Here is a 7,840-nt window from a genome sequence, read left to right as displayed (position 1 = left end):
AGGAGTTGTTACAGCACTTGTTCAGCAGACCCCATTTATTAAGGAAGAATGTTATTATCTCAAACCACATAGAGAAAGATGGCCATTCTGGGATTCTTCACAAGGATTTTTCTCTCACACAGGGCTTGACCTAGTTGGCCTGACTTACATCAGGGTGCAAGCAACTGCCACTACACTAAGGAGAAATGTTATCTGTGTTAGTTAGGGTTGTTATCACTGTGATGAAACACCATGACCAAAAGCAAATGAGGGAAGAAAGTGTTTATTTGGTTTATACTTCCATATCACTGTTCATCATTGGAGTAAGTCAGGACAGGAACTCAACCAGAGCAGGAACCTGAATGCAGGAACAAATGTAATGGCTGTGGAGGAATGCTGCTTACTTGCTTGCTCCTTGCGGCTTGCTCAGTCTCCTTTATTATAGCTCCTAGAACCACCGGCCCAGGAGGTGGACCTTCTCAAATCTATTACTAATTAATAAAATGCCTTACAGGCTTGCCTACAGCCCAGTCTTATGGAAGTATTTTCACAATTCAGGATCCCTCCTCTCTCGAGCTTGCATCAAGTTGACACAGCCATCTCATACTTCATGGGGAATGGTATTCCATATTGAGATTGCTTCTGGATGTCCTACTCTCACACAGATCAGCCTCTATGGTGTATATCTTACCACCACTGCAAGGGCTATTTAACTGCTTCTCCCCAAATTATCTATAGCTCTGATTGGTCCCTATTTGGGTATCCGTTGCAATATATGACCTCTAAATAGGGCACTGAAGACAGATCAAAGAAATTATTTTACCAGGTCTAGCTTGGTGAACTAACAATGAGTTTTAGAATTTCTTATAGGAGCACGGATGAGAGGTTGTTTATAGGAACAAGGGTGACATAGGTGATTGAGTCACCAAAAGCCCACCGCCCTATGAGTGACAACTCATAAAAGCTGGAGCTCTCTTGTGCAACCCATGGACACCTCCTCCCGGGCAATTGTCTATTGCCCATACAACCCTGGAAAAGGGATCTGTGAAGAGGGACACTTTCTGAACTCCTTGAGTCTTGTAAGTTTCCTGGGCTAGAAAATTCTGCTTAGCTTCTTGAGTCTTAGGAGCCGACATTTTAGCACATGGGAAATAGCTTAAAACCACACACACACACCAACATAACGATTGCGCTTCCTCCCATTAGCTCCTGCTTCCTAAAGTTACCATGACTCCCAATGCTGCAAAGATGCGGGAACCAAACCCTTAGCATGTGGCGCCTTGGAGGGAGTTGGAGAGATACTTTTCCATGCCATTTGCAGATCCTAAACAGTTCTTGAACAGAGGCCTCCTAGAAACTCACGTGTCTGCAGTTTCTCTTCTCTATTCTCCTAATCAAGCTTTATCATTTGGGAATATTCCCCTTCACAGATGACTAAAACAATTCATCTTAAGGTACAAATATAACATAAGTGTGATAATCCCATAATAGTTGTAGATAGTTGTGTAGTCTAAAGTGGGCTTTATTTTAGGGAATTCAAATTTCATTGTACACAATTCCCAAATTATTGGCTTCAATTCACAGCCAATTTTATTGCTCATAACTCCATAAGCTAAGTACATAGTTCTTCCAGCCCAAGTTGTATTTAGAAGAATTGACTGGCTGTAGCACTCACTGGGAGTTAGGAGAGCAGGTGGGGTGGTTCAGAAGGCATCAACTCTTGCTGCAAAGCTTGATTTCTTGAGTTCTAGCCCAAGAAGCCACATGGCGGGAGGAGAAAACTTCATCCTGCAAGTTGACCTTGACATCCACACAGGGATCATGATACATGCGCTCACACACATAAGCATTGAAGTGTAACAACAAAGGTGGCTAGAATGTTTCCTGGAGCTGGAGCCAATGTGGTCTAAGATGGCCTTACTCCCATGGACTAGTTAGGGGCTAGGCCAATGAAAGTGACCGGATATTGGGTTTCCCATCATTTATTAGATTCACTCACACAGTGGAGACAAATTTACAAGAGGGGCAGTGTGGAATGTCTTTCTGTGCTGTGAGCTTGACCCTGAGGCACAGTCATACTGCTGTATTAGGCAAACCATTCCCATGGGCAGCTTAGATTCAAGGCTTGGACTCTGTGCCTTGATGGCAGAAGCCATGGCATCTCTTAGCAAAGGATGTAGTTGGGAAATGGGACCACTTTTGGAATTAAGAATCAAGATGCGTACCTGACCTTATTTCTTTTCTTTTTTTTTTTTTAAGATTTATTTATTATTTATACAACATTCTGCCTACACACCAGATCTTACTATAGATGGTTATGAGCCACCGTGTAGTTGCTGGGAATTGAACTCAGGACCTTTGGAAGAACAGCCAGTGTCCTTAACCTCTGAGCCATCTCTCCAGCCCCCCTGACCTTATTTTTTATAGTTTCTACTAAACCTGAGTATACTGTGCCTCTTCTGTAGCCAGTCAGCAAAACTTTGTCTGCACAATTTGTTCCAGTAATACTTGTGAAGCTTGCCATGTTGTCCTCAAGCCCGAACTTGTAGATCAATACTGTCTTGGAACCCTAAATTCTTTATCTTACCTGTGAAAGAGAGAAATTAATGTGGGGTGTGTGTGGGTGGAGAAAAGGCACTTGCTGTGGCAGACTAACCTCGATTCTCAGGAGATCCTCTGCCCTTAGGATTTCTCAGCCTTCTTTCCTCTCTTTGTTAGTACTTGTAGATCAAAATGATCAACCCATCCTATAGTATATACAGACACGCTCTACTCCCTGTATTTCAATGGAAAATTGACTGGCAGGCTCTGCTACTTCTGTATCCATAACATACATTCTTTCCTACAAATCACAGTTTATTCTGACATCAACGTACCCGGTTAAATAACTTAATATAGCAGACTATTTTACATGCATGTGTGGTCATTTGTCATAAGTCTGGACAGAGAGGAATTTTTTTTGTGCAGGGCATCTGGGATAGGGGCAATTTGTTGTTTCATAGCTCAGAATTGGACAGACAGGGTGCTTATGTCCATTCCCTTTTTGTTCTCATTACTGGCTGGGATGTAATAATAAGGATATAATGTCTGGTGATAACAGAGTCATCTTTGCGCCGTGCGATAAAAAGGACCATTACTGATAGAAATGGGAATGAAATGCTTTGAATTTGTGGCCATTCCCTTGAAAAGCATATCAATCCTTGACGAGCCAATCCTAGACTTAGTGTGTGAGGAAAGAAATCCATGTTTTCTGAAGTAATGCCCAATGTTTCACTGGTACAAACTCTATTTTAATCAACATAGCAACTGAATCCACTCACAGACCTAGAAACACTGGGGACCCAGAAGAAGGAAAAGAAGTGATTTTTTTTCCCAAATGAGCTATCTTCAAGATTCCCCTGTTTCTCCCTAGATATTCAGCCTGCACAGACACAGAGCATGGCCAGGGCATAGGAATCACATCAAAAATCACGTCAACTTGGGAAAGTCTTGCAATAGCCGTGTGAGTGGGCTAAAGAGATCTCTGGAGAAAGGAAGTACTGGTGTGGTTGCCAGCCACCAGCATATCCCTTTTCTACCACCAATATAAAATGCTGAACATAACTGTATCACGAGTGTGTGTATGCGTGCGCGATCGTGCGCATACGAGCAAGGGCGCATGTATAGACTAGTCGACTTGGGGTGTCTTTCTTAATTACCTTCTGCCCATCCTTTGAGACAGACCCCCCCCCCGGACCTGGTGCTCACTGATTCAGCTAGACCGACTGGCCAGCAAGCTGGAGGAATCTTCCTGTGTCAACCTCCTTGGTGCCGGGATTAGCAATTACTTTCCCTGCTGAACCAGTTGTGTACTGAAAAACCAAAATGACCTTGTCTCTTCTCCCTTGGGAAGTTCGAAGCTCTCTTTTGGATAATGTTTCGAATAGTATGTTCTGGCTTTCCAAAGCTATCCCCAGGCTATGTCTTCAGCTTTTTGTTTTTATTGTTATCTCTGTGCTGAACTTTGTCTCAATAATTTTAAAATAAGCATTACCTTTCTTCTCTCATTGGCTAACTTCAGCACAAATTTTTTTTTTTGAGTTCCTTAGGCAAAATTATTAATTTGTTTGGTCTCCTTATTAACTGCATGCAGTTTGCTTTATTCTCTGTTTCTGGTATTTGCCTATGGACAGGAATTACCTTGAGGGAAACATGGATGTTTATTTGCCTGGCATATGGCAACATCTCAATGAATCTAAGAAAGAGGAACAGAAGAGTGGTTTGACAATGTAGTGTTTTTGTTTGTTTGTTTGTTTGTTTGTTTTGTGAGGGGGGGCAATTCAAGACAGAGTTTCTTTGTGTAGCCCAGGCTGTCCTGGAACACACTGACTGCATAGTCCAGACTTTCCTGGAACTCACTGTGCAGACCAGGCTGGACTTGAACTCAGAGATCGACATGCCTCTGCCTCCCTAGTGCTGGGATCAAAGGTGTGCACCACCATAAACTAGCTCATACCTTAGTTTTTAAAATGTCTCTCTCTCTCTCCCTCTCTCTCTCTTTTTTTTTTGCTTATTTCTTCTCATTAGCATTAAGTTGGATCTATGTTTTCATATGCAAAGTGAAGTATTTTCATACAATTTTATTTTAAGAAGGAAATTAATGCTTCAGGAGAAAGTTAACTAAGATTCTCTCTAGCTCTAAAATTTAATGCATCCCCTTTTTAAAAATTGCTGTCTCAAAATATTTTAGGATAAAAATTAGTAGAATTCAATTACACAATTAGTTGCCTGCAACCTTTCCCTTACATTGAATTTATACATAGATAGAAGTGAAGAGAAATCAATGAACTTTGCATTCCTGAATTAGCACTCTGATTTTCAACAAATTCCACAGCAGCATAAAGCAGTTTAATAGACTAAGTAATGATGACAAAATGATGGAAAATTTTTATGTTTCTCTTCATTGCGTCACATTTCATAAAGTCAATATTAAATATATAAGTTAATAGCAACTATCTTTTGTAAATCAATATTAAGTGCCTCCATTAGTTGGGATTAAAAGATTATTTTATCTGACACTTTCCCAAATTATGATGCAGCTGACAGCAAGATGCGACTTATCACATAGAGCAGAGAATAGCAAGGGAATGCTGTGCTGTGATTTGGGTTAGATGGAATTCTTCCTGTGTGCACAAAGCAGGAATGAGGATTATGAGCTCACAGAGCCTGGCGTTCATGCCAAAGTGTATACATGGCCATCCTGCTCCAACCAGTGGAAGCCACGACACAACGAAGGCCTTATGAACATGAGAAATGAAACGTGTTCTTTTTCTCTTAGTAAAGCAAGACCTGGCCCACTGTGGCTGGGCTAGGTCCTCTCTGGAGGTTGGACTTGCCTACTTTATGCCTTGGCCTTCTTACCTCCTGAGATCAAACCTTGATTACTTACTTGTTCAACAAATAAACAAACAACAAAACCAGAAAGTTAGGTTGGATTTCATTCTCCAAGGTTACAAAAAGTAGTTTTTTTAAAAAAAGAATTCACTAATAGTAATATTATTATTATCTTGAGGCAACATTTTACTATGTCGCTCTGCCTCTCCTGGGACTCTCTACACAGGCCAGGCTGGCCTCTTGTGCCAGAGTACTGGGATTAAAGGTGTGTTCTACCAACTATTTTTTTTATTATTATTATTTTAAATTGTGTGTGTGTACATATACTTAGAGGTCAAAGGCCTCATATCTGCTGGACCTGAGTTACATATAGTTGTGAGCTGCAGTACAATAAGTGCGCTTAACCACTGAGCAATCTCTCAAAGTCCAAAAGAAAGCAATTATGAGCTTGGTGTCTTGGCTTGCTCTTGGCAAGTTTAGGAGGAAGATCACCATGAGACTGAGGCCAGTTTGGGGATACACAGTAAGTTCTGGATTAGTTGGGGTTTCAATGTAAGAACATTACCTCAAAAGAACAAAACAAAACGAAATGAAAGCCAACCAACCAACAAACCAAAAACAAAACAAAACAAAACAGTTTGAGATTTGCACTTATAAGAAAACAACTAAAAAGAGCTTTTTCTTTTTTTTTTTTAAATCTGTTTGAAGCATTTGAGAGTTACAGAGTCAGGGTAGACCTCAGGCCTACCAGCTAAGAGCTTGTAGATATAAGCCTAGTTCAGCTTTTGTCTTTTCCCTGTTCTGTGATTTTCCATTCTGTCATCAGCTGGTTTTTAAGTCAGGATCCAGAAGTTAAGGAACTGAGAAAATATTCTCACAGTGCAGGGAGAAATTATTTCAGAAGCTCAAAGGAGATGGGCTCCTGGATTCTCATCAGGACTTCACCAGAAAATGAGACACCTGAAGAAACAGACCAGCCCCATGAAGCCTAAAATCTGAATTCTACTCACACATTCTCGACTCCATCAGCGTGCCCTGATCTCCCAAAAAAGCATACCCCCCGCAGAAGGAAATACCATCAGCTGAGTCTCAAATTGTATGATTTTGTATAGGCAGCACTCATCATTATTAAAAACATTAGCAGGCATTCTAATAAACAGGTCCAAGCAGATATAGGTAAACATCAGACACTATGAAATCCATACACAAGAGGTCCACAGGCACATCATTGCACGTGCACATCACAGTAACCATGGCTTCTACGTTCAAGACAAATGGAAAACATTTCACAGTTCCAAAAGAGATTTGTAGTCCATAAACAAAGTACAGAAAGAGAAACATTTGAGATGAATACTGAAATAACTAAAATTATGACTGCAATAGACAAGTTGACTAGCCAAGCATGTAGAGCAGCTCAAGGAAGACCCAGTAAATCAGGATATCATACATAGACACAAAGAGGAGAGGGGATGGGAGGGAAGGGGAGTCAGGGCAAAGGTCATATTTATAAAGAACCTGGCTAAAATTTTCCCAAAGCCAGTGAAAAGCAGACAGCCACTTTTTGAGGATTTATGATATCCTTCAAATTGCTTCACTTAGATGAAAGCCATCCCCGGGTACCTACCTGATCCTACCCTTTCTGAGAAGCACTCAAGTTCGATTCGGGGAAATACATGCCCTCCCCTCTCTCTCTTCATTCTCCCCTCCCCCCCATGACAGGGTTTCTATGTGTAGTTCTAGCTGTCCTGAAAACTCCCTCTGTAGGCCATGCTGGCCTTGAACTCAGAGCTCCATCTGCCTTTGCCTCCTGAGTGCTGGGATTAAAGTTTTGTAACATCATGCCCAACATCATGTGTTACTTTCAAAGGTAAGATGACAGCCAACTTTTTCATAGCAACATTTAAAATCAGAAGGCTTCAATGGTGATTGTAAACCACTGAAAGAAATCAGAATCTAAACTAGACTTTTACATTAAGAGAAAAAAAAAATCACCTGGTCAAACAAAAGCAGATCAGACTAAGAGAAAAATTGGTACCTAGAATGATCTATTCATACAGGATGAAGACAGAGAGCTTCTTCAGAGCAGAAACTATATCCCAACCTTCTTGACTCCCTGGAGTGTATCAGCATTTAAATGGCTTTGGTACCAATGTAGAGAGATTTGGTGCTGGGCAGCTCACAAGTGTGTATAACTCTAGCTCTAGCACCCTCTTCTGGTCTCCTCTGTCACTACACTCACCTGCATATACACGCAGACACACATACATACTCATAAATAAAAAGTTAAATATTTCAAAAAGACTTTGGTCAAACAAATGAAGAACTTGAAGGAGCTGAATCATTCATAATTGTTAATCACTATCTTGAGTAAATTTTGATGACACTTTGATGCTGAACTTCAGAATGTTTAATGTTGGCCACACCTCTCTCTCTTTTTCTTCCTTCCTTCCTTCCTTCCTTCCTTCCTTCCTTCCTTCCTTCCTTCCTT

This window comes from Psammomys obesus, unplaced genomic scaffold (genome assembly GCF_907164565.1).
Source record: "Psammomys obesus unplaced genomic scaffold, mPsaObe1.curated_primary_1811, whole genome shotgun sequence".
NCBI classification, from domain to species: Eukaryota; Metazoa; Chordata; class Mammalia; order Rodentia; family Muridae; genus Psammomys; species Psammomys obesus.
The sequence above is the reverse complement of the archived record's forward strand: the minus strand, read 5'-3'. Positions refer to the sequence as shown.